At 44.7% G+C, this 26733-nt stretch overlaps 1 long non-coding RNA gene across 3 annotated transcripts in view; it reads right to left on the bottom strand.

Annotated features, from left to right (window-relative positions):
* LOC107054435 overlaps window positions 1-26733 on the bottom strand; it is an 85241-nt gene continuing 58508 nt past the window's right edge. The window contains exons 1-4 of one of the 3 annotated variants that reach the window (XR_001468690.4): window positions 12118-12161; window positions 8779-8941; window positions 3396-3502; window positions 1-1633 (exon numbers count right to left, since the gene is read on the bottom strand). This is a non-coding gene — a long non-coding RNA (uncharacterized LOC107054435). Of the gene's footprint in view, window positions 1634-3395; window positions 3503-8778; window positions 8945-12117; window positions 12162-26733 lie in introns of those variants that run through there. The other 2 variants (XR_006931291.1, XR_006931292.1) reach the window with 2 other exon arrangements.

Genomic DNA, 26733 nt, shown 5'->3' on the forward strand with positions numbered 1-26733 from the left:
GGTCTCTTACCTGCTTGTTAAGTTGGGAGTTGGAGTCAAATGGGATGATGAGAAGAGATTGCCAGAAGATGGGATTGGGGCACAGACACCGCGATGGGGACACGAAAAGGTTGGAGAGGATGAGTGCTGAGCGATGCTGTGAAGTGTCCTGCCTCATTCTTCCCCCATGCCCCCTCCAAAGCAGGTGACAAGAAGAGAGAGTAGCCCTAATGAATGGGTCAAATGAGCTTTTGAGTTCTCCCTTTCTCCTGAATCCATGAATCTGCCGTGTGGATAATTAGTCTGCCAGTCTCATTCTGGTAGTGCTGCTTTGGAGCACGACATATTCAAAGGGGTCACAAGCTCATTTTTTCCCCCATTCTCCCTTTACCTTTTTTTTTTTTTGTCCCTATTCTTCTGTGTTTTTTTTTTAATGATGCCCTCCTCCAGCACAAATTGACTCTGGCAGTAATTTGTCATGTCACCTTCAGTAAAATTTTGAACAAAAATGCAGAAGATTCATGGGGGAGCGAAAGTGCCTCATCTTTTATGCATTTCAGATGGCAAAGTATAAATCAAATAGCCCAGGGACCTGCTTGCAGGGAGACAACAAGAAAAAAAAGCTATAAACCACAGTGAGTAAAGTTAGGCAGTGTTTCTGTCTGATCCTGCAGTGACAAGCCTGAGATTTAATTTTTAATTGTTCACTGCCTTATCATTTTTATGTCAGAGGTGAATGCAATTGATAAAAGAGATTTGAGAGAGGCCCAGCCCACAAGCTCCTCCTGCCACAGTCCTCCTCCTCACTTGGAAGTCGGGGTGAAAATTAAACTCTAAGGGACCTAGAGGGGCTACGGGTTAGGGTCCAGTGTTCTAAGTGTTTGAAAGGGTTGGTCACTCCTGACCTTGGAGGAAATGACGTCTCCTGGATGATTGTGGCCTTGTGGTTTGGGGTAAATCTGAAGTAAATTGAGGTAAATTGGGGTTCGTTTCTCAACTCTTCTGCAAAACTCTTTCATGGGAATGATTCACCTGCCCATGCCATGCCATGCCATTCCACTCCAATCTATGATTCTCTCTGTCCAGACCTCAGCTATATCCACCTTCCCACCATCACCTGCCCTGTTGGATTTGATAGCAAAACCCTGGGGGAGGGGATCACATCCCTCTCTGCTCACATGCAGCCTTCGGTCCTCATGCCCTTGATGTGCTGTTATGATCCAAGCAACGTCAATGCAATGAGAAGGTTCCGGCAGGGCCAGCTGCACATGGTAGGACACTCAGCATGCAGAGTTCACCCATAGCTGTACTGCATCTATTGCCTGCAACCAGAGAGCTTAAGGATTTTGTAGGCCAGCTGAGTGCTTCCGATCCCCTCTTCCACTCCAGCTGATTTCATGTTACAGACAAAACCATAATATCCTCTTGTATTTTTCGTTGTTTATTTGGTCCGTTTTGGTTTGTTTCTAATGCGCAATCGATCTGTTTTAAAAGAGCACACGGCTGTATGGTAGGAGGGATTAAACAGCAATGTAGGAAAAGATCTCCTGTGGGGAAGTCTGATTATACCCTTTTAGGTGGGTTTTCTTGTTGAGAGTCAGCCTGCATATTCCCACCCTGTATTTGAAGGTCAGTCATTGTCTTATGCTGCTTCCTACAACAAAATTGAGAAGAATATGAGATCTTTTAGTCACAAGAGAGCTCATTTGTTCAGCAAATCCAGCCGTGACCCTTTCTTATGTTTTCTTTCCTTTTCTTTCCTGTCTTCTGCTGGCTTGTTTTTAGCTGAATGCTCCCACTAAAACCTCCCTATCAATATTCAGGGATGATTTCTGAAGTTTGGATAACATCTACTAAATCCAACTGAGACCAAAGTGCTGGGCATGTTTGTAGAGTCTGAACAGTTATCACAGTCTACAGGATCAGACACTTTGGGTTGTGTCTGCTGCTTTGGTGAGAAAGGCACTAACGTGAATTCTTTATGCCATGGAAATGGTGATGTGATAGTGAATGAACATGATGGTGAGCTCACGTGCCAGCCTCAAACCCTGATTCGGCTCTGTGAATGCTGGCACTGTGATGTGTTCTTAGCAACTGGGAGCAGCCCACAGGGAAAATGAGTGTGCTGCACTGTGCTGCTGCCTGGGTTTGATTCTTTCGTCATCTTAGTTGTGGTAGCTCCAGGTGCTGATGGAGAACAGAGACTGGGGGCAATTGAGAGTGCTCTGGTTGCAAATTTCCTTTTTATAGACTCATAGAATCATTAGGGTTGAAAAGACCAATAAGAGCATCTAGTCCAACCATCAACCCGTGCCCGTGACCACTGTAAACCATGTCTCTCAGTGCCACACCTGCCCTTTCCTTGAACTTCTCCAGGGACGATGACTCCACCACCTCCCTGGGCAGTCTGTTCCAAGAGCCTGACCACTCTTTTGGAGAAATAGTGTCTCAGTATTTAACCTGAACTTCCCCTGGTGCAGCTTAAGGCCAATACTTCTTGTCCTACGAGTCCCTTCCTTGTGTGAGAGGCAGAGCGAAAGCTTTTAAATGTATTCTATATAGATATACATGTGAGCACAGAGTCTGCCTGGACGCACACAGCCTATGAGCACTACAAAATTGCTAGAAGTTTGGAGCAGATACCCTTTAAAATCACAGGTTTGTAATCTTTCATAGTTGTTCTCCAAGCAATATTTCTGCCTGCCTTCTGCTTAATGAATTAGCAAAGCTAAGAGAGTAGCATGAACTTTGAGAAGATATACTTCAGTGCCCCTCATGGCCAAGCTGGAAATGATGCTCATTACCAGTGCTATATGAACAGGATAGGTAACCCAGAGATGTCAGGAAGGGCTGCAGGCTAAAACAGCCAACCAAAGGTTCCCTTCAGACCTTTTATTCATCCCACAGATGGCATTAATACCACCATGAATTCTGTGGTTTTATTTAATATCCAGGGACTGTGCTGAACGTGTCCAATGCAAACAGCATTGGTACGCGCTGTGATCACACTGATGGGCAGCAAAGGCTGCTTTAGGGGCTTCTCTTTCCCTGCTTGATCTGCCTATGTCCCTGGGTATGGGAAGCATCGGAGGGAGGGCAAACAAAGCTTTTGCTCTCCCGAAGGTCACCTGTGCTCATTCACTACGAATGAGATGGACACAGATAGTCAAAGCAGGGAGCGCTGCAGTGAGGGAACTCCTGAGGTTAGGCTGCTTGGGTGTAAGTATTAGTAGGTGTATTTAGTGGAGATGAAGGTGCCAGGAAGGGGGAATAGGTGGGAAAAATTGTTGTAGTAATTACAGTGAAATGACAAAAAAAAGAATCCCAGAAATGTGAACCCTGCCTCCCACTGCCCCCCCCTGTCCCACCCCAGGTTTCATTAGTTGTTACAGAGGAGCACTGGGGAGATTATTTACCTTTGACCATTCCGGGATCAGTCAGCAAAGTACAAATGCACTTAAAATCAGTGTTTGCCAACTGCTCGGCTCCATGTTACATCCCATCCTTTAAAGGCCTTCCGGAGCTGCAAAGCGGAGACAGAGAGGAGAAGGATGACTTTGACTGAAGAAATTGTGTGAAGAAAGAAGCTGCCCCCACCCTAATTAGCAGCGTAGCTCTCCATCACCTTGCTTTTAAAGCAGGTAAAGGCACAGGAGAGGGAGGAGAGAAAAGGACTGCAGAAGAGAGACAGACAGACAGAGAGCAGCAGAAATACTGATTCCCCTCACCCTGTTTATTCAGATGGCTTGCTTGGGATGGCTTAATTCCTGGTGCTGCTTCACACACTATTTGTTTACTTTCCCATATTTCTGCACCTTCACTCCGCAGGTTCAAGATGGTTGTGTTCAGCAGCCAGCTAATGCCTTCTGAGCGGATAATCTGGGGATTCTCTGTGTTTGATATACTTACCACACTGCTGCTCAGCTCCCGCGGTGTGCCTCAAATATTTATTTTAAAAAGGAAAAAAAAAAAAAAAAAACCACGCCACAAACCCTCCCCAACCTATTTCCTCCACAGCCCTCATTGCTGAAGCTTCTCACATCACTTTCCACAGGGAACTCGTGGGACGCTGTTCTGTTTGTTTATGTACTTCTTTCTGCCAGCGTCACTCTTGCAGCATCCAAAGAAAGGGGCAAAGACATTTGAGGAAATAATTCATAAACGCCTGCCATGCATGCCCATACACAGTGCTTTGGCTATGTGCTGGTGGCTGATGGACAGCCACATCCCATGCCATTGCTGGCTGCACTCTGGCCATCCCACTAATATCTGCGTTCTGCTTGCCTGGGGCCATTCGTATTTGCGTAGAGGACAGGGCAAGGATCCACCTTCAACAAAGGCTTTTTGAAGTGAGACACACAGAAAGAGCACCAGGAGCTCTGTTTTTGTAGCTCCAAGCAGAGGAGAAAAAAGTTGGGAGAATGACACCATATCTGAATTGCTGCTTCTCAGTGAAATGCTAAACGTTGACTGTCAAAACCCGACAGTTTGAACAGGATTTGGGTTTTCCCTTACTGACTGCAGGGCACACTTACAAGTTTGGCAAGTTGCCATGTACCTTCTGGTGGATAATTTTGGAGAATAGACCTTTTCCCAGTGTTGGAAAGAAGTCTCCTGGACACTTTGCCATCCCAGAATGGCCCAAGAGACAATCCATGTGCCTCCTGTATGGGACACCAGCATTCTCCTGTCCCATCCCTCCAAGACACAGCTTGTGGCAGCATGGTTGCTCCATAACAAGAGCAGAATGATAATATTGAATAGAGATATTCAATATATATGATTTTATATATATAAAGAAAAGGAAATTATGTTTAATTTGCTGTGGGGCTGGAGATGATGTGAGCTTGGGCTCACCATAGGACTGGCTCTTCCCTCTTGCAATGACACACTGTCCTGCTGAAGGCATACTCACGTCAGATCCCAGTGCATATACCTCTGAGCAGATGGGTAAATTTTATCTCTAGACTCTATAAGAACATCAGGGCTTCCACCAGAGATCTTCAGCAGATCTCTGTATTCTTGTTTCAGTGTTATTACATTTTTTCCCCTTTTTTTAACCTTAGCCCAACTCATTTGGCTGGCATTTTGAACAGCAATTCCTACGTTTTTTCAAGATGTGATAGTCTGGTTTTCTGATGGCCTATCGCAAGACAAAGTTGGGCTGCTTATCAGTGAAAGGTACCTTGTCAACTGACTCAGGAGCAGTGTTATATTTAAAAGGAAGCAGAAGGAAAGCCATAGGGAATAGAAACCACCGCTGCAATGGTATTAAAGTAGAGGCTGTTGTATCAACAGGGATATGGGGGAGGTGAGGTTGGAGGCTCTGGAGCTAGCTGTGGGCTTAGCATATAACTTATTCTGTCTAACACTTGCCATGAAACATCGTGACAATACTCAGGCACTAGTGGTAGCAAAGATATTATCACTTGGGGAGACAACAGAAACGGCCTTATCATTTTGACAATAGCTTTTTTCCCTTATTATCGCTAAGTAACAACATCTCTATTTCACCGCCACTACTGAGCCATTGTTTTTTTGATAAATAGGGTCCTTCTCATGATTTCTTTTTTCTCCACTTGTATTTTATCCTTTGCGTGTGCATGTGAGCAAACGAAAAAAAAAAAATTCCACCAAATGGTGCAATATTAAAGACTGCATCTCTTAAGAGCCAAAGAAGCTGCCAGAGGGGATGTCTGCATGAACACACTGGTGTCTAAGGGACTTGTGGTGCACCTAGGCATGAAGAAAGTTGACTTTACCTCTAAGGTCACCACACCTCTGAGGATATAAGAGCTGGAACATATAGGAGATGTTAGGAGACATTTGTTGCTAAGAATGTCATACTGCATTAGAAAATACCTATAATAAAATCTGTATGCTTTGGCATACAGTTTGCCATGTCCTCAGATGTCTGTGCAAAGAAAGGCTACATCTCCTGTCTGTCTGTATCTTGGGACCATTCAGGTCTCTTGGGAACACCAAGGATTTCATTCACTACACTCCCAAAATACCTTAAAAGATGGAACCAGGGCTCATCATTGCCCCAACCTCATTGCTGAGCTGAAGGACCTGCACACCCTGAGCAAGAGTTAGGACTGTGCACATACAGCTCTATTAGCTATGGTGCATAGTGACAGCTGGACGTATTCACATTTGAGCTAGCTGAACATTTCTCCTTATTTCTCCTCACTTCCCTTCCTTCCTTACACCCATCCCCATGGTGTCTGAGCACTGCTGTCTACCTGACTGGCCACGATTGTTATGGATTATCATCTGCCTCGGCTATGAATGTGCTCTCCCATTATCTACTCATCATCCACAGTGGCTCTGTCTGGATACTTCTTTCTGCTGATACCATCAGCTGCCACTGTCTATTCTATACACAATAGAGAACCTTCCTATCTGAGCCCATTGCTATGGTTACAGGCATCCTGAGGGTGGTGGGATCAACAGGAGCCATAAATGAAAGTACCACTGCGGCATTTGCATAAAGACTCCCTACCTGCTGAGGAACGTCCACATTCTCCAAAATGACTCCCACGAGTTTCTGTCACCGCTACTGCGAATTTACATGTATGGGCTGGGACATCAGGGCTCAGTTTATACTTTCTTGGCTTGAATTCACAGTGAGAACACTTTTTACAGTGGAGAAGAGAGAGAAAATTTACCTTAGAAGATAACAGCACTCACCTCTTTCAGTATAAAATAATGAGGAGGAAGGTCAGCTTTCACTCTATCTTTGCATGCTCTGCTTTGCAGAGAGCCTCGAAGTGCTCAAACCAACAACGCACTGAGCTACCTGTTAGCCCCAAGCCTGAGCACCAGCAAAGGGAACCATCCATCATGTGCCCACTCCATCGCTCTCGCTGCAGAACTAAATGATGTGCTCAAACCCCACCACTAAATGGAGAGGAAATGTAACCAGACTAACTGCTATCAGAAAGTTAAATGCTTAAAATAATGCCATGGGAGGATCGAAGAGGAAATAACAGGAGGCAAAGAAGGCTATTTTCCTCAGCTGTGTTAATTTTTTTTCCCCAAACAGAGGAGGCGCGTACTGAAATTAACCTCTTCCCCTTTGATTTTTTCCTCTCTCTCTCGTGTGCACACACACACTCACTCTCTCTCTTTTAAAGCTTATACATTATGATTTGATGCAGGAGGATTTTTCATTAGTAGATGTGAAAGAGGCTTTAATACAAATCAGTCCAGAGAGCCTTTTGACAGGATTTTTAAATAGTGCCCTTTGTCTCCCAGATGCAGCCGTGTGCTATCTTGTTCCCATGCTGACCTCGCTGTCTTCCCTCATTAAAGAACACATCCGGGCTGCTGAGCCCTCTCTCTTTTTGGAGATCTTCACTGCTTTGTCTCACATGCAGTCACTCCCGTTGCTGACCGACAGCTCCTCACCCCCAGTAATTTCTGCACTGCATTAATTTCTCATTAATCTACATTGTGATTTATGAGTCTGAAATGATGGAAGACGTCTAGAGGAGTGTTTCTCATTTGGCCTGCTGCCTTCCCCTCCCCTGCCCCTTCACTTGCCTTCTTCATGAGCAAATGGGTCTCTGCTCCCACTCTGCCCTTCTGCAGAGCATCATCTCTCTGGATCATCACGGTGGGGAAAAGGAGGTTAAGCATGGTGCTTCCTGGCTGCTTTCCTCATTAACGATTTGAGAAGCAGATAAATGCTCAGGAGAAACAGGGCTGCATTCCAAAGACCTCTGGTAGCTCCTCCACGAGGCCTGTGGCTGTGCTCCAGTTGCTGTTGGATTCAGGCCAAGGAGATGGGGCCACAAGCCCACGGGTAGATGACATTTTGGAGTGTTTTTCTGTAAGGCTACTTTAGCCCAGCTCAAGGGAAAGGGGAAAAGAGAAGATCTGCAGGCTCCCCATACTTCTTTCATGAGACTCTTATAATCCTACATCAGAATCATTTTTTCCTTTACATTTCAGGAGAATTTTAAAAGAGAATCAGTACCTAAAAGGGCCTGTAAGAAAGAAGGAGACAGGTTCTTTGCAGGGTCTGTGGGGATAGAACAAGTGGAAGAGGTTTCAAACTTAAAGAGGGAGATTTAGACTGGATGTAAGAAAGAAGTTATTTACAGTAAGGGTGGTGAGGCACTGACACAGGCTGCCCAGAGAGGTGGTGGGAGCTCCATCCCAGGAGACACTCAAGGTCAGGCTGGATGGGCTCTGATCACCTGATGGAGCTGTGGGTGTCCCTGTTCATTGCATGGCTGTTGAATCAGATGGCCTTTAAGGGTCTCTTCCAAATCAAACAATTCTGTGAACAGAGAACTATTTGGCTTTAACGTCACCAGGACTTCGAATGTTTCCCCAAAGCTCCTAAATTTCTAGAATTTTGTGGCTATAAGAAATGGGATTTGCTCTGCTCTTTTGGTCATCAGTACACTGCTCTGGTCCTCAGGAGGGTCAGAAAACACAAAGAGTGCATTGTTTAGAAGATGAGAGGAAACTGGCGAATGCTTTGAGCAGGACTAAATAAATGCAGGTTGCAGTTAAGGTAGCAGTGGGAAAAATGAATAAAGGAGGCAGAAGGGACAGAAGAAGCAATGGGTGGAGGTTGATTACAAAGATCTTTTGTGCTTTGCTTCAGCTCCCCTGGTCTGCTGCTCACTGAAGCCAATGGAAACCCTGCTACTGACTTCCTGGCAGTGCATCCATATTTCAGACAATTAAGCCATAATAAATTTCAGTCAAAAGACTCCTCACCACACAATAGCCTGGAAACCACAAGCCTGATGGTCCCACTGAAAAAAGAAGAAAAACTACCTGAACTTCTCCATTGCAGGAAGTGATTTAATTTCAGGTGAGCTTCGGAAAAGAGGATTCATCTTGACTCTTTACTTTCCTGGTCTCTTCCCAAATCACAGTATTCACAGGCTGATGCAGATCTTCTCATATACAGCGTGCGAAGGTGGTTCTGGTTCTCAGCCTGCTAGAGACAATTTACAAAAGCAGTGGTGACCAGGACTAGCAATAAAGATTAGCTGCTACTGCATGAATATGTAGATGAATACGCAGTTGCTCTGACAGCAAGAGGGGAAAGCTGTTTCTTTGGGGACTGGAAATAAAAGGGGGAAATAGCCTGGCTTTTTAGCTGTTGTCTTAAATTGATATTTAGGAGCGCAATCTCTGTGCTGTTGGAAAAGGAGGAGAGTGACAAAGAAAAGAACTTTTTGTAGAAATCTTCCTTATTCTACTTTGTTAATCTTTCAAATCTTTTGAATTTGGGTAGTGTGGCTGGAAAAGGGAAAAAAATCACAAATTGTTTCTACGTAAATAGAGCTTTTACACAGAGCACAAAAGCTTGGGGTGGGAAGGGTATAAAAATATTTTAATAGGTAACCTTTTATTTGGCAAAATATGTATTACTTCCTATTATGAAAAACAGTTGGCATATTTGAGATGAAAATGGTTATACATATACATTACAATTACATATTCATTTGACTTTATATTACATACACAACTCAATTTGGATAAATGTCTGAAGCCAAAGGAATAAATTAGGATTGGTGCCGAGTGCTTTCTTTGCCCTTCCTCATTGTGTTTGCTAGATTTGCATTTTATAGTTGCACATTAACAAATATGCATATTTCATTATGGTTTTGGATTAAAAGGTTATCATCTCCGTTACCCATTAGTAATAAACAAACACAGGCTTTCCATGTGAATTTATCCCTGGCTCAGCTGTTTGCTGATTAGGTTGTTGTCGCTGGGTTTCCTTGTTTTCTCCTTGCGGAGAATCCCTAAATCCATTTCTAAAGTGCTATTGTCCTCTAGGGAGTGATGAATGAGAGAAGGAGTGAACAAGAGCTGAAGGCATCCTCAGGTGGTAGGATGCACAAGGAGCAGAAGGTAGGGCCAGGACCACCACACAGCCATGTCAAGAGCTTAGTTTGGGCAAGGATCCCCAAAGCCCATGCCCTGGGGCTAAAAAATTCCTTGGAAAATCTTGTTGAAGGCTGCAGACATCCTTAGAGATGGTGGGTTGAGCAAGAGGCAATGAAATAAGCTCTTAATTTAATCTCTTTGACCAAAAAGTTCCTTACTGATCAGTTCTGTATTTCCAGCACTTGCAGGATGGAGGTAAAAAGGGATCAGGGCTGAAGAAGGTAAAGAGTGGTCAGGTGCTGGCAAAGCTGCCCAAGGAAGAGGTGGAGACACTGTCCCTGGAGACGTTCAAGAAATGTGAAGACGGTGGCACTGAGGGACATGGCTATGGGCATGGTGGGGGAGGGTTGGGGTTGGACTTGGTGATCTTAGTCATCTTCTCCAACCTGAATGATTCTATGGATGTCAACCCGTCACCTCTAAAGGATGTGCTCTAGTTCCTGTGGTGCTCTCAAGGAATGGTCTTTGGAAGGACCACTGCTTGAGGTGGCTGGTTGTCTTCTGTCTCACACAAAGTTTGGTAGAAAATGCCAATTCACGTTTTTAACAGAAAAAAAAAAAGAAAAATAGCATATAGAGCATTTCAGCACAAGTAAAAGGAACTGCCATTTTCTGCATTGCTGGAGGTCATTTTCCCTAAAACCTGCTCTCGTGCAGTGAAGAACAGGTGGAGAAAAAGGGGCTGTGCCACTCTGAGACACATAGACATTTTGTTTAGCAGTGGAAGGTCTTAAGTAAGTGAGGGTCAGCAATTAGCCTCTTTCTTGCCACCAGATCAGTTCTGAAGTGGCTGCTGACACCTCATCACTGTCAGAGCAGACAGGTGAAGACAACCTAAATAGCCCTCCTGAGGCCTGAAACAGCCAAGAGGTGTTTTAGAGCATCACAGCATAGATGCATCCTGGACTCAGCTCTGGCTAAAATGCCTGGAGCTACAAGTATTCAGTAGCTCAGCTCTGAGCCTTGTTGAGTCCTTCTTGAATTGCTTCTGCGCTGTAAACGGGATTTAAATATCAGTAAGCAAATCATCCAGAGGGCTTCTAGAGGGGAAGAATCTCTCCAGCCCTATGATGAGTGATGGGTCACTGTGCAGTCACTGAATTGATGTACCCAAGACCATGACTGCCTGAGCAGGCAGTAAGCAGCGTGGATGCTGAGGGAGATATTCAAGACCAGGTGAATTTGGGAACACTTTGCATTCAGCACCCAACCAACAGCAAGGACCAGTTTCTAAGGGCAGCAGGTAGAAAAGGCTGCCCTGAAAAGCCAGCACTGGAGGAAGGCTGCCCCCCTCGCAGAAGGGAGCTCCACTGCCTTAATGGCAGGTGCTATTTGTCACACTGACACGGGGACAGGATTGGTGTCTTCTCATCATAGAGCCGCACATGCTGTAGGATTATAGTCCTTAGCTCTGACTATTCACCTCCTGCAAATAAGAGCTACGTACAAAAGCAAATGCGATTTTAATGGATTTTTATTTTTTACTTTATCGGTTTTCCCTTGCCTTTTTAATATCACCTCACTAGAGTCAGTGGGTGTGAATGCCTTAAAAGAATCATTTTAGTTTTATTTTTCCTTTTCTGGGGCCATAAAAAAAAAAAGAAAAATGAAAAGGCACAGTGGCTTTTCAACAGAAAAAAAAGCACCAGTGGGGCTGCCCACACAACCCCTAGCACCCATCTCTGGATCATCTGTTGTTCCCATCTTTTGGGGCCTTGATGCTTTTTGTTTATTCTGTAGCCCTCTCTGCAGCTCCTTTGCTGCCCTAGACCTGCTTTCCAGTGGCACTATCAGTGTCGTTGTCCAAAGCAGTCCCCTACTTAGACCTGGTCTGGGCATACTTCACCAAGGTCCTTAAAGGCCATCCAGTCCAGCCCCCCTGCAATGAACAGGGATGCCTACAGCTACATCAGGTGCTCAGAGCCATCCAGCCTGACCTCATGTATCTCCAGGGACATAGGATTTGCAGCAGCATGTCCTTCCATGCCAATCTTTTTCAAAGGTTGTGCTTTGATGGGCTGAATGGAAAGAGCAGAACACTTAGAAGGTGTTGTATGGGGATAGTCAATCAAGCAAAGGAGTACTGAAAAGGTCAAGGTAGTAGTAAAGCATATTAATAAAATTTGCCTACTGTAATAGGGTGTTATAATAATTCTAATGCTGCAAACAGAGATTGCAAAGAGAGTTGCAAAAAGGGAGGGAAGATTGACTCACCAGAAAAGACCTCAGATATGCAGAGATCCCCAGCAAGGATCACCTACACCTCCACTGCCAACCCTTAAATGAGGTCTGGGAAGGGGTGGATCCTGGCTGCACCCCTTCCTGTCACTCAGGTGCGGTGCATTGCATTGCATTGCATTGCACTGCATTGCATGCACCTGAGTGCCCCTGGGTTGGCCCTGCCTTCCCATCAGGTGCTCAATCACTGTTTCAAGCCGTGAGTTAGCATTTCCATTACAGTTGGAAATACCAACTGTATTCTTGAGTAATAGAGCAGGGGGGCCTCATCCTAGGGCCCCACCATAAAACCTTCTCATGCAAAGCTTTTGCATGTGCAGTCTTAACAGAGAGATGAATGCTCATGTAGCCAGTACTTGGAAGTTAGGTGTATTTTTCCAGCTGTTACACTGCCAAACCATTCATGATGGGGATATGGTGCCTGTGATAAGTACACAGCAGTCTCCTACAAAACGGGCTGAAGGTGGTAATTCAGTTCACCTAGGCCACCAAACAACCATCAGATAATTGTAAATTTGGAGTGGAACTAAATAAGCTATGCATAGCTGCAAGGCTTCATTTCCAGCTACTAATCCTCTTAAATTATTAAGTCACCCTGTAAACTATTAGCTAAGTATTTTGAAGAAGAGACTCTGCTGGGTGTAGCCTTGTATAACTCTACAGACTTCAAGCAGAATATAACTCAGTATAGAAATAAATGGATGTGATTGCACAACCCACCTTGAACTACAAGTGCGTGCCTGAAACTTAGAGACCTTGTATAAAACCTTGATGCAGCACTGCAAAGCCAGCCATCCCCATGGAACAGAGGAAGGTCATTGGTCTGCACAGACAGGTGCTTTCTTTCTGATCAATAGCAATGAGAAATCTTCTGTAGTCATATTTTGTTGGCCATTCATGAAAGATTTTCCAGAGCTTTTTTTTTTTTTTTTTTGCATATGAATACTATCTTGTTGCAGTTGGTCAAATCATCCTCTGAAAGTGATTCCTGCAAATGATTTAGCTCCTTTAGCAGTTCTCTCTTTGCCAGACTATCTGCAAACAGATCATGAGTTTTATTAAAGTGTTGATTACTTGCAGTTTCACAACTGTTCAAACTACAGTTGGTGCAGCCAAATTTAAATGCCACTGCAATTACAAATTGCTTGCGATGAGTAAGAGCTATTTCTGGTCTACTACTCATGCTGTACATGTGGTCATCCATGTTGCACAGTCTTGTTTCTACTCCTGGGATGTATGGGAGGGACATGCTAAAAGGAAAGAATTGCTTTAAAAAAAAAAATGGCTGGAGGCATGTGGAACTGCTCAGCTAATGCATTGTGCGAGTAATAAATAGGAGCTGTTCAAAAAGTCTTCAAGTACACTTCCACGAGGAATACTCACAGCTACTTAACAGCATCAGTATCTCTGAAGCTCATTTATCCCCACTAATATTCTTGAAATAAACACTTGAGTGTTCATGAATAACTGTACCCTCTCTGACTGATGTGAATTTGTTCATGGCTATACATTATTCCGAATGAATAGTGTAATTCACTCTAATTTATACAAGGAAGAGGAAATTGATGGAGGAAATAATGAGATTTGGGGTAATATAAGCACTGTCAGCAGTCTTATGAAAGGGTATTGTAACATCTTCAGGTTGGAAACCATTTTCTGAGGCTGAGATTCTCGTGGCTGACATAAGGTAGAAGATACGCTGCTAGTCGTGTGTGTAGCATAGAAGCATAAATTCATTAACATTGGAAAAGACCTCATTGGAAGAGATCATCTAGTCCAACTATCCACCTACCACCAATAGGGCATGTGGGGATCATTAGTACTTTAAGCTTATAGACATAGATGCTGCTAATGAACTGATTCGGTAGCAACCAAGCTGCAGACCAGGAGGTGGCATCTCATGGCAAACATCCCTGGGGACACCTGCAGAACCTCTGAGCACCATTTGGTGGGGCAACATAGCTTGTCTTTGTGGTGGTTAGCACAAGTCTGACTGCTTTTTGCTCTCCTCTTGTTCCAGATGAGGGGAAGAGTACAGCAGAGTGAAATCACCCAGTTTCTACTTTTCATAGAGGCTGCCATACTTTCTTCTGCCTCACCATAAGACACTTAGAATAAATCAGATTTTCAGGAGCGCTCAGTGCTTTGAATTAGGGATTATGACAGCAAGGAGATATAAAAAAGTGCTCGGTGCTTACCAGCCTAAAACTGACCCTTGGGCTTTAGCCCACAGCAAAGCTCACCTCTTTTTTCTGGCTCAGCCTTCCACATGTGTCAAATAACAGAAAAAAAAAAAACCACTTTCTGTCCAACAGAACCAGCAAATGGAAAGTGCAAAACATGATGGGCAGAAAGAACTCTTCGTGCCAACAAGCGTTCTCCTTCATGGTAGGAAATGCAGTCAGGCTAGGTAAGATAAAAAAGGAAGGCAAAGAGTGGATAAGCATCAGTCTAATGGTTACAATACAATGTTCTCAGATGACGGAAAGATACGACAACAAACAGTGAAAGGACAAACAAGATAGTTCCAAGAAGGTGAAGTAATAGATGGAGGATGATAGGTCAGGAAAACATCTATGAAGACAGGAGCTATTTCTGGGCCACATAAAGTCAACAGGCTGCTCTGTGACCAGGTCCTTCTTCAGGGACTTCAAAACATTCTGCACTTATTTGCAGTAATTCTGAATGTTTTTCGCCTTGGCTCAAGCACAGGAAATCAAGTTTAAAACAGAAAAGACACACAATTCCCCAGCTTCTCTTCCACAGCATCCCTTCCACATTAACCATTTCACCACTGGAATGACATCAGCCATGGCTCTACCAGTACATTTCAGCAGTGCTCAAATGGCAGTTTCTTGGCAGTGCCATCCAAACACAGTGCCTTTCCATGGCTAAAGCAACAGCAGAAGATGTGAGCTCTACTCAAATCCTGCACAAAGGTCTATGTGACGTGACAGTAACAGACAGGAGGAGATACAGGAGTAAAAAGTGTTTTCATAAGAGTGAAGTGGGTGATCAATTCCAGCACCCACTTTGCCAAATTGATCCTTTTCTGGGTTTGTGTTGTTGACCACCATGGCTGTTTCTGAGCACTGGTGAAGTGAAACCTCAGAACAAAAGCACAGAACCCTACAGACAGCTTGGACTTTTTGCTTTTTTGAGGGGCATGAATTTCTGTCAAGGGTAAGGTCCATTAAGGATTGTTGTTTTTTCTCTGTCTTTTTTTCTTTTAGGTATCCATGCCTTTGGACTAACGTACATGCTGGAAGTACATTCTTGTGCTGGGAAGACATTATTCTTCCCTTCCACATAAATAAATAAATAAAAGTTTTAATTTGTAATATGAGCTAGCATAAGCTGTGAAGGAGCAATGCTAATTTCCCAATTTCCACACATTAAAATGATAAGGCATAGGCCTGGCAGCTAGATCCGAAAACCACATGGCACTGGGGCAGTGGAAAAAAAAAAATCAGCAGCTGATGACAGGCACATGTCCTGCTTTCTCTGCTTTTTATTTTTGGAGTATGTTGGGATAGTCTTCGGTGTTTGCTCTGCTGACACATGTTGGCTGCCCAGGGTAGCTGTAATAGGCCCCTGTGGGAGGTGTATAATTGAGATATACAGGCATTCTGCATATTAACAATATGTGCTTGTCCTGCTTTGAAAAAAAGGCTGAAATAATTTCTCTCCCATTGCCCTTCCTTCCTTGCTTCCCTCTTGCCTTTGGGCACTCGCATGAATTGCTTTGCTGGAAGTAGGGTGAGGGTCTGGGCAGGTGGTGTGACACTGCTGGGGTGAGACAGGCAGACCTCTGAAGGGACAGCGTGCTACCAGAGGGGTTAAAAGAGTGGTAAAGGTGTCTGTATGCTGGGAGGACAGTTTAGTATCATATGCCATATTTCCAGGAATTTTACAGTTTGGTGGAAGATGACCCCAAAACATGATGCTGTTTTCCTTGCCTCTTACTCACTAATCTGATGCACCATCACAGAATCATTAAGGCTGGAAAAGATCATTAGATCACCAAGTCCAACCATCAACCCATCCCCGCACGTCCCTCAGTGCCACATCTCCATGTTTCTTGAACATCCCCAGGGACGGTGACTCCACCACTCCCTGGGCAGCAGTGCCACTGCATCACCACTCCTTCGGAGAAGAAATTTCATCTAATATCCAACCTGAATCATCTTTCCCCATCAGTCTGTGATCTATCTCCTTTTTTATAAACTCACTTCTTAACCTGTCATGCCTTCCCATTCCCATCTCATCTTCCACTTCCCCATCTTCACATCTAAGGGGTTCATATTTTTCCCAAGTTGAAGCTTGACATTTGGGTGGAGGTTTGGGAAATTTTACCCAGCATCAGCCACGGTTTTGTCAAAAGCTGGCAGCTGCCTTGCCAGGACCTGTGTTATATCTAGTCCTCTTTTAGTAATCTTTTGATCATGCACTGTGCTTTAGGGCATCACAGCTTGTCTGGGCATAGGTCTTTGCTGAGGATTGGTGTTCTCACACTGGGATTATTTAACATGGGGACCCAAGAGTTGCCCAGCTCCCTAAGAAGATCAGATTGAATGCCCTATGAGGTTTTGTGTTCTGGATGAGTGTGAAGTAAGGGCTGCTAAGGCATAGACTCCAGTGTTCCTACTCCATAACATGAACACAACTACTGATTTTGTGATAACACGCAAATACTCAAACCTCAGCCCTCCAAATCCGCTTTATCTTCTTGGAGAACTGGCTTGTAGTTCCCAACTGACTTTGACATTTTCTTCACATTTTTCATTGTCTCTTTAACCCAAACTATGATTACTTTCAACCCCATTTTCAAAATTTCAGGGCCAAAGATGGATTTAAATCTGTAGCCACATTTTTTGTATGGATTTGCCTTATTGCCATCCTCCACCCTCCCTGCATGTTGGCAGTAAAACAAACCTCCCTTCAAATACTCTGTATTCGGAACTGAATATTCAGGTCCAAATCTGGATCTAGCTTCCAACAACTGTAGCTTTTCCAGAAGAGATTGCCCAAAATGCCAGGCCAGTTAAAATCCAGATTCTTGCATTGCATCTGGATTCCAACTCCAGGGAAAAGAAACCAAAGCAAAGCAACATTTTCTTTCTTGTAAAAATCCACTGGGAGGAATAAAACCAACTACACTTTCCAGGTACTCCGAGAATATTTTGGCTGGGCAAGGCTTCTCTCTGCAGCCTTTCATTTAACATCACAGCCTCTGCCTTCTTTCATTCACCAGCCTAATTCATAACTAATCATCAACAAAAATATGGCAAGCTTTTATGACCACCTTGCATTTTCTAAGATCTGCCCAGGGTGCTTAAAAATATCCCTGGCTCCTCTGTTCAGCTTCATCTCCTGGTTATAATGAGCACACAAGGAGCAGCTGTGATAGTGCAGTGATGGTGGGTTCCTCCTGTGGGCTGGATGTTCTCGTTTGGCCTTTTCAGTGAACACTGTGTCTTGGCAGGGCTTTTGCCAGGGATGAAAATGAATGAGGAAGATGAGCAGCTTGGTGAGGTCATTTCTGGTTGGGCTATGCCTGCTGGTACAGCGGCTGCTGCTGCTTTCAACTCAGCCTGACAAAATCCTTTGGCTCCTGTACTCCCTCCTGCTCCTATAATCTGCAAATTAAAACAGGGAGTGGGAGAGGGGAGGAAGGACCTTCAGAGTAATCAGAGGGAGTTTTGGACATGCTTCCCCATCCAAGGCATTGAGGTGTGTCCCTTTGCTGTTGGCACCTTATGAATGTCATAATGTTTGATGTTCCTCAGAAACCTACAGATGCTCCAAGCAGGGCTTTGTGTGGTCTCCCCGGGCACGACTTATCAGTGACACGGCACAGCTGTTTTAAATGTAGACTTGGGAGAGGGGCTCTTACCATGCACTCAGCATGCTGCCTTTGCCTGAGGTGGAGCTAAACCATCCTTCACATTCACCCCGCTGATATCAGGAGATGTGTTTTCTCACACTCTTTGCAAGACCTCTCTTCTCATTTAAATCCTTTCTTCCACTTTCCAGACCTCCGAGCAGAGCAGTACCTCCCTGCGATGCTGCAGCCCCTGCCCTTGAGCAGATGTCCACACAGCTCATGGCATTGCCTCGGCATTCAATCAGCTTGCCAGAATTGCAAAGCAAAGGCCTCAGATATCTCGTTCCAGAGCAATCCCTTTTGGGAGAAAAAGGATCATGGTGTACTCCTACTCCCTAGGTCTCCACAGTCTGTGAGAGACTAGCTCAGCTACCAATTTTTTAGCCACAAAGACTCTGCTGCCAGCCTGGGTACTGTAAGTGCATATATCGCAAGACAGTACTGCAACACGCTCACTGGAGAGCTCTGCATCTGCAGCCGCCTGGATCTGCCTCCCCACCTGCACCAGCTCTCAGAGAGCAGCTGGCTGTCCCTGCTCTCTGGGGTGAAAGCAACTCCTTGACCATAAAGTGGAAAGAACACAAAATTTATCAAGAGGCTGAGGCTTCCTTCCAAACACGTTGCCTTTGCTGCTTTCCAGTGTCCCTTCCCCCTTAAGGGCTCTCTGTGCTCATTGATAGCTACTTACCAACTTCCTTGGCCTCCAACTGCTCCCAGCACAGCCCTAGATAAGAAGCAGCTCATCTGGATTTTGGCTGTGGTTTATGAATTGCCAGAGCAGGTATCCCTCCAGGGTCTCCTCACCTTCCCATCTAAATTAAGCTTAACTGCACTTCAAGCCTCTCCCCTGGGATTCTGATCTACTTCGCCCTCAGTCTTTGTCTCTTTACAATGCCTGCCAATATCTTTGGGCATATCCTCATGTTTTGAGCAGCCCTGGCTCTGGGCCACACTGCTGGCTGGCCAGGCAAACCTTGCAGCAAAATGGCTACTTATCCATGTGGGTCATAACGAGGAGCCCTGTCTCACCCAGACCCATTTCCTATCTTTTTTGACTTCCTGTCTGCCACCTCATCACTGGAAGAGGACAGAGCCTGGCAAAAGGCATGGCTATAGGGAGCTGAGACCAGCTTAGGTACCTGCGTTTGGGCTGCTTATCTCATTGCTTCAGCTTGCCTTCCCTTGTCCTCACTCTCCCCTCCAAGTCCTTTGGTTCTGCAGAAACCAGTGGGGAATAAATGACAAAGGGCTGCTGGTGGCTTGAGCAGGCTGGCTCTGATCAGTCATCCCCAATAACACTAGGTGCCCCAAAAGTCCGTGTTATGAAGCTAACGGGAGTCAAGCTCACAGCAAACATAAAAAGGGGTACTCATCATGCAACAGGTTGTTCAGCAGTGAGGGCCCTTTAAAAAGGATATTGTGAGTGCCATCAGACAGAAAGGCTTTGGGGGAAACTGGAAAGGGGTATGACAGAGAGAAGACATCTGTCTTAGGATGACTCTTGGGTGAAGATGGTGTGGATACAAGTAAGGGGAAATGTCTCATCCATGTTTTGCTCCTAAGTTCTTGCATCTTCTCACTGTTAGAGAGCAGATGCTGTGCTGGGGTGAGTTGCACAGCTGCTCAGGTGTTCTCCAGCCTCCTGAATGCTAAAGGTACTGTTGCTGTACAGCGCACTGTTATCAAGTGGCAACTCTGAATAAGAAACCTGCTTGGCATAATAGTCTTTCTATCCACCCTGGAACAGACCAAAATCAGCCTATACTTCCAGACTGTCCCAGTCAAGTTCCATCACGCAGCTATCAGCAGCGGCATGTGCTCAGGGAGCTCTGAGCAGCCAGGGGAGCACTGGGCTCTCAGCAGTCAAACAGCGATGAGGAGACGATAACAGCAATGCAGCATTTCTTCTAAGACCAAAAACACGTTTGTGAGCTAAGAGGAAAAAACCTTGTAAGTCTAAATGTAGCAGTGCCATCTGCTGACCTATGCAACAACAGGAACGTAAGCCTCAGAGTCAGGACCTACAGACTGAGTGTATTTGTTCTTCCCTGCACAGCTACTCTGCAGACCCAAATCCTTGCAAAACACCCGGGGTTTGGGGGTAGGGACTCTCACCAGGGCATCACACAGGAAGCAGTTTGGGATAGAAACACAGCCTGAAGCATCCCTCTGCTCATCTTCAAAGGAAGTAAAGAGCTCCCCCTGAGATGGAGAAGAAATCCGCCAGCTGGCATCTCCTGTCCTACCGATGGCTGGAGGTGATCCCCCATTGCTCAGGACCTTAGAAATTCTTTAACTGGTGCAGAAACAAAATATTTTCTCTCTTCTCCAATTCCATCTTTCCATGGCACCAGATCTTTCAGTAGTGATCTTCCATCTGCTTGGAAGATGAACTCTGTATTAGTGGTTGGCAACCCTACAGATAGCAGGGGGGTTGGAGCTCAATGACCTTTAAGGTCCCTTCCAATCTAAGCCATTCTATGATTATATGATATTATTCTGCTCTGTTTTTCAGAGAAAAAATAAATAAATCCATTTTGTGGATGATACCTCTGAGGCAGAGCAGAATCTGCCATCCCTTTCTCAAGTCTGAGTGTTCTGTTGCTTTGAATTGCTGTCATGGATAACAGGAGTGGAAGACAACAGCCTTACCTGCATTTCTCGTCATTTTAGGTCTATCAAAAAGAGGAGAGTCAGATGCAGCTTGAACTGACCCCTGTCAGTCATTTACTCTCTCTTTAATGCACAGGCTGCCACTGAGTACTTTTGCTCTACTTTATGACATCTTTGCTCCAAGAAGCTCTGGCTTTGCAGGAATCCTTCTGTAACGTGGGAGAAGGGACAACTAGATGTCTGACTGGGACATGGAAGCATGAAACAAGTCTGAAAGAGGCTCTTTCTAGCATGTTTCTCCCTGCAAACATGAAGTATACAAACCTGGTCATGCACTGGTACTGCTGCCCAGTTTGTGGTGGAGTCACTGTCCCTGGAAGTGCTCGAGAACTGTGAAGACATGGCACTGAGGGACGTGGTTAGTGGGCATGATGATGATAGGCTTATGTTTGGACTTGATGGTCTTATCGAATCATAATGCTTCCATGATTCTATGAAACCTTTTGCACTCTTAGCTTTGTGTTGACCTCCAAGCTGCACAGGGTCCCCATCCTTTCCTCCACCCCCAGGCACAGCGCCATTTGCTTGTGATGGGACAGTTTCTTAGGATGCTGGCTTTGTCCCACTGCCCTTTCTGACAAAAACAGTGCCTGACAGACCTTTCACAGCTTTTCATAACAAGCCCATTATAGATTATTGCAAAGGCACCCACAATACATTTAACAAATCACGGCCCTTCCCTACAGTAACCATAAAAAATATCTCTGAGGGCTGTTCTTTGATCCAGTGGACTCAGAGCCTCCACTAGAGGTGATAAAGGCATGTTCAACCACTCACTCTTACAAAAGAGACCCACAACCTCTTTGTTAGCCATAGAAAAGACTAACTTTCACTCCCGGGGACTGAGGACTGTAGAGATGGCAGGAAACAGGCTCCCCTCGTGCCTCCCCATAGAGCCAAATGCCGCGCGCTGCACGGCTGCTTTGATGGAGGATGTTGATGTTTCTCTGCTGGAACGGTGGCCCTTCTTCCCAGGAAATGCGAACAGCGCTGCTGGAGCAGCAGCTTTGATTTTCATTGCCTGTCTGGTTCATTACCGATCGGGTAATGACTGACAATAGGCCAATCAGATCTCCAATATCACCATGTCAGCTTCATAATTAATACTACTGCAAACTAAGCTTATTGTGATTTAATTAGTAATGCTGTAATAATGCTACCGCCTGGGCTTAAGGTTACTAATTTATATAAATAGCTATGTTAATGTCTTGAAGCACCAAGTATTAATTTCATCAGTTTCGGTGTTAGACTCTGGTTGGCTCATGGCAGCTGAAAAACTCAACAACTTTTAGTGTTGTGGGGGAAAACATGTTTTTTGATCTTCTGCCTGTTGTTTTTAACTAGGCAAGAAGCAGTCACAGACAAGGCTGGAGGGATTTGGATAATATGGGCCAGGGAGCAGTATTTGAGATTCAAATCCCTTTTTGCTTGGATCTGGTTTTTTTTTTTCTCTTTTTCCTTTCTACTACCAGCATCTCTCCCCCACCCCCCCCCCCCCAACCCTTTCCTCTCCTCCCTCCTTCCTCTTAAATATATAAATAAATCTGAGCTGCTTGCATCAACAGTTCCAATTTGCCACAATTGGAAGTTGCACACATGAGAGATCTCTGTGCAGCCAGCTCGCATTTTATTTTCAAATCTAGAATTAAAAGGAAAGAAGGGGGGAAAAAAAAAAAAAAGGAGGGCCATGGGAGCACAAGGAGGATTTGCATACATCAGAGCTCTACATGAGCTAGGGCCTAAGCTCTTTCTATGGGCTTGAATAAACTACTAGAGGGAAAAGGGAACAAGAAAAAAAGGAAAATTGAGTGGCAAAAATTCCTGACCCTTTCTCTAGGATTGATGGAGGCTCATCTTCCTGTGATGGGGACAGGGCTGATGGAAGATCCCTGTGTTGAACAGCAAGGAGTGTCTGAGACAAAGGGAAGAATTATGCAAACCAATGCTGGAGTAGAATTGAGTCCTGTGCTGGCAGCCACTGGACTTATGTTAGACTCATATACACTAAAGATGGAGGAAGATGCGGCACCAGAGGAGATGGATCTAAGTAGGTATTTAAATTGTTGTTCTTACCCCAGTTCTCAGTCCTTTTCCCCAGAATGCTGCTTAGACTTGTGCACTCATTATTCCTCTAGACAACAAATATGTCCACAAGCAAGGGCAGATTCTGCTCAGGTTCACAAGGAAATACAGATATTTGTGTTTTTCCTTCCTCAGTCTTTCTCATGAACTAAACAACTGTCTTCATACTGGACCAGGGCTGGATGCTCCAAGAAGGGCTTCTGCTGCTACTCTGAGCATAAGTTGGGACGGAATGGAGACAACCCACTGCCAGATGTCTCTGCCAACTGTCAAAAGACAGATGAGAAAAATACTACTCCGATACTGACTGCCATGGCAGGTAGAACAGGTGTTCAACAAGGTCTTTCAGACAGTCTTGAGAAGCTGCAGACCCAGGGTCTCACAGGTGTGGTCCTACAGGTGCCTTAGGCATGCTAATGTGGGTCCTCTCTTTGGAAATGATCTGAGTTTATGCTGGACTACCTTCATGTCCAGCACATCTTTTCTCCCCAGGATTTTCCCCACACTTTCACAGATGAGTGAGTGATCATCAGGATCACAGTCAGCAATGACCAAACGATTCTCTGCAAGATGTGGGTTTTTTTTCCCCTAGCTTTCAGGCTGGCACAGTTATCTCCAAAGATGGTTACCCGTTTGTCTTTTTTTGCAAAAGAAGTGACAGAGATGCTGAAAAATCCAGGAACTGGCAGACAAGCATGAATATATGGCAAATCCAGCTGCTAAATAGTCTGAGGTAACTGGAATGAGCTACTCTTCCAATCATGCTTCAGCTATGACTGTACTCTAAGAAGCAGAGTCTGTGATAAATATAACTTGGCTGAATGCAAGAATTTAGATCGTGCATTAGATATTGAATTCATTACCTCTACATGTGTCTATATCCAGAGGCTGTATGCGCCCTTATCTCATCTATATCCAAAACGCTCTTAATTTCATTGATTCTGACACTTAACTCTTGAAATACTTCTCCTCTTTTTTGAAGAAGCTCCACTAGCAAGCCAAGCCATCCAGGAGCATCACAAAGATGTGACAGTGTCAGGAATAGGATCCCCTTTGGGGAAAATCAGTTTGCATAAAGTCATAAAATATAGATTTATTCATTTTTAATGTTTTCTTTTTTTTCTTCTTCTTCTTGTTTCTTTCCCCTTGCAAAATTCAGGCCAGCTGTTGGGATTGACAGTAATGACTCCCAGTGAGCTGGACTCTAATCAGCTCAGCTGGAATACAGTGAAGGACTTTTGGAAATCTAAGCTACTCCAGCAAAATGGATTTATCTTCTCAATTAGTCACAGATGCTAGTGGGATCCACCAGGTGTGCTACCGAACAGCCCCATGTGGCATAGCTTGTAGAAATCTTCCATTGCTGCAGCCCATTCATGACTTCTCTCTTTGCCTACAGAAATATGTAGTCAGAAATGAGGAAAAATCCACCTATTTCAAAGTTGTCAGTGAAGTGAGTGATTAGATTTCTTTTTCCTAGTTCATGCTGGTCAGGTCTTGAAATCCCCATCTGTGTGAGCAGGTCATCAAACGTCTTGGCCAACAAGACCAACTCAGCACTTTGTACTGACCTTCATTATCCAGATTAGAAAGGGAACTAGCACACCATATGCCAGACATAAAAGTCTCCAGCAATTCTCTTTTCAGCACTACACTCCTGGGTTTGGATCCCAGCCAGTTTGTGCTCTTTGAAACTTATAAATTGCTTTCATCTCCCAGACAAGGTAAAATCAAATTGGTGTAAGGGATGTCACATTGCTGATGAAGATGCAGAAGCAAAGTTAACTCCAACGTGGGCTTAGCACACTGTATGAAAAATATCTTAATAGGCAAGGCTGCTTCTTTTGGTTGGCCTTGGAAAAAGAAAAAAAAAAAATACAGTGTTTCTGAAAGCTGCTGTAATATTAAATGAAACAGTTTCTTCATTCAGATTCAGAGTCTGAGTTCTTGCAGCTTTTCCTACCATGCCCATGAATGGTGAGGTATGAATTAGGACACATAGAAGTTTATAAATGGTAGTGTTCTGCTGAGCTATGCATGTGTCTTAGAGTCTTTTCCTTTTTATGTATTTACAGTCACTAATCTCTCCCTGGCTACAATCCCTACCCAAGCTCTGTTTCAATCCTCTGTCCATACAGAATTCATTTTATCAGGTTTTTCCATCTGTAGCTATAACGATAATTGACTGTTAACAAGTCTGTTGGCTCTGGAATTCAGCCCTTGAAAGGAGTGTTCCTCACCCAGAGAGCAGGATGAGATAGCTGAAAGCAGTTGGATTTGCTTTCCTCATTATACTCTCAGCAGACTGAATGGGAGTGTTTTCTCCATCCCTAGTTTTTGTGATACAGTAATGTTCACCATGCTTCCCTCCTGCTTTTTCCACACCTTCCTCAAGATCCTACAGTGCTCCTTCAAGCTATTCCACTTGCTCTACAATCTAAATGTCCCAGAGGACATCTCACCAACCTCATCTCTCCCCTTCCTCTGTCCTACTCCGTTTTATGCCGTACCCATACATCTGGATATCATACAGAGTGGTTACCATGCACAGAGCTTTTTTGTGCTCATGGTGTCTATCCCTATTGCTTCGTGAAAGCTGAACACATATGGGGGGCTTCCTTCAGTAGGGGACTGTGGTTTCTCTCCTTGATGTAGGCACTGACACTTGTAAATCCTGCAGGAACTTTGTACCATTTAGACTCTCAGCTGTCTATCAAACTCGACTGAAATTGGCCAACTGGCTCTAAAGTTATTAGAGAGGAACTGACAGACAGAATGATTGGAGAGGAAATCAGGCTAAAAATATTAACATCTCGAGATAGCAACTTTGTTCTTTCAGGATTATCAGCATAAAATATATGCATGCTGCTTAGCACAGGTTTCTTCCTACCTTTCCACTGCTGCTTTTCTGTTCCTTGTACTGCTCTATGTCTAGAGGCTTGGAGATACGAACCCAGCCCTCTTCCTTTGCATAGCTCTAGAAATTCAGCAGGCTACACAGAGCAGAGGGAGAGAACTCTGTTTTCTGTTTCAGAAAGAATGGGAAATGACTGGGTTGTCCTAGTGCTTATATCATGGGCATTTTCTTGCACGTTCCCTGTGGGGAATGGCAATCCACATTGCCCAGTGAAACAGAAGAATAATACCCTCCCCCACACCCACTCCAACTTGCAATGAGCTTTCTTTCCATAAGACTGGAAGAGATCCAAACCAGTCCCCACTACTGTGGCAACTAATCTGGACTAGTGGCTAACTGGAGAAGCCCAAGGGTGGACTGATCCATAAGGGTGAGGAGCCAAGAGGGTAGGACTGTGTGTTCTCCTGTATCCCTGATCACATCATTTATGGCACAGGGGATACCAGCAGAGGTGGGGACAGGACATGCATGGCTCCCTTCCCTCCATCAGGGAGGGCACTGGAGCAGGAGAGCATGGGGAGGGCAGCAGAGACAGCAAGAAGAGGAAAGGTGGGAGAAACAGAGAGCATATAGGGAAAGAAATGCTGTAAGAGCAGAAAGTTCCTCTTCATATCGGCACAGCAGTGTTTGCAGCATGGCTTAGCATGCCTCTTCCTGTTAAATAAATATTGTGACAGTTCTAATCCTAGTGAGCAGGGACGTAACCAGAACTTGGATTTCCACTGAGGGCAAACAGTAATGGGTACACTTAAAGTATTTCAAATAAGGCTCTAATTTAGATCCATGAAGACAGTGCTGTTTGTTAAATAAATATCAAGCTCATCTGGTACCAGGCCAGTTGTTGTGGCTAAGGAAGATATATCTAGCTAGTGGTTATTTAAGCTGGATGATGAGTGAACAAGCCTATGCAGACTGCAAAGTGCAAAACTGAAAAATTGGCAGGAAGACAGAAAGAATGGGAGAGAAAGAAAGCAAGAAAGAGAAAAAGGGGGGGGGGGGGGGGGGGGGGGGGGGGGGGGATGAGAAGTGAAAG

This window comes from Gallus gallus, chromosome 12, assembly GCF_016699485.2.
Source record: "Gallus gallus isolate bGalGal1 chromosome 12, bGalGal1.mat.broiler.GRCg7b, whole genome shotgun sequence".
In the NCBI taxonomy this organism is placed as follows: Eukaryota; Metazoa; Chordata; class Aves; order Galliformes; family Phasianidae; genus Gallus; species Gallus gallus.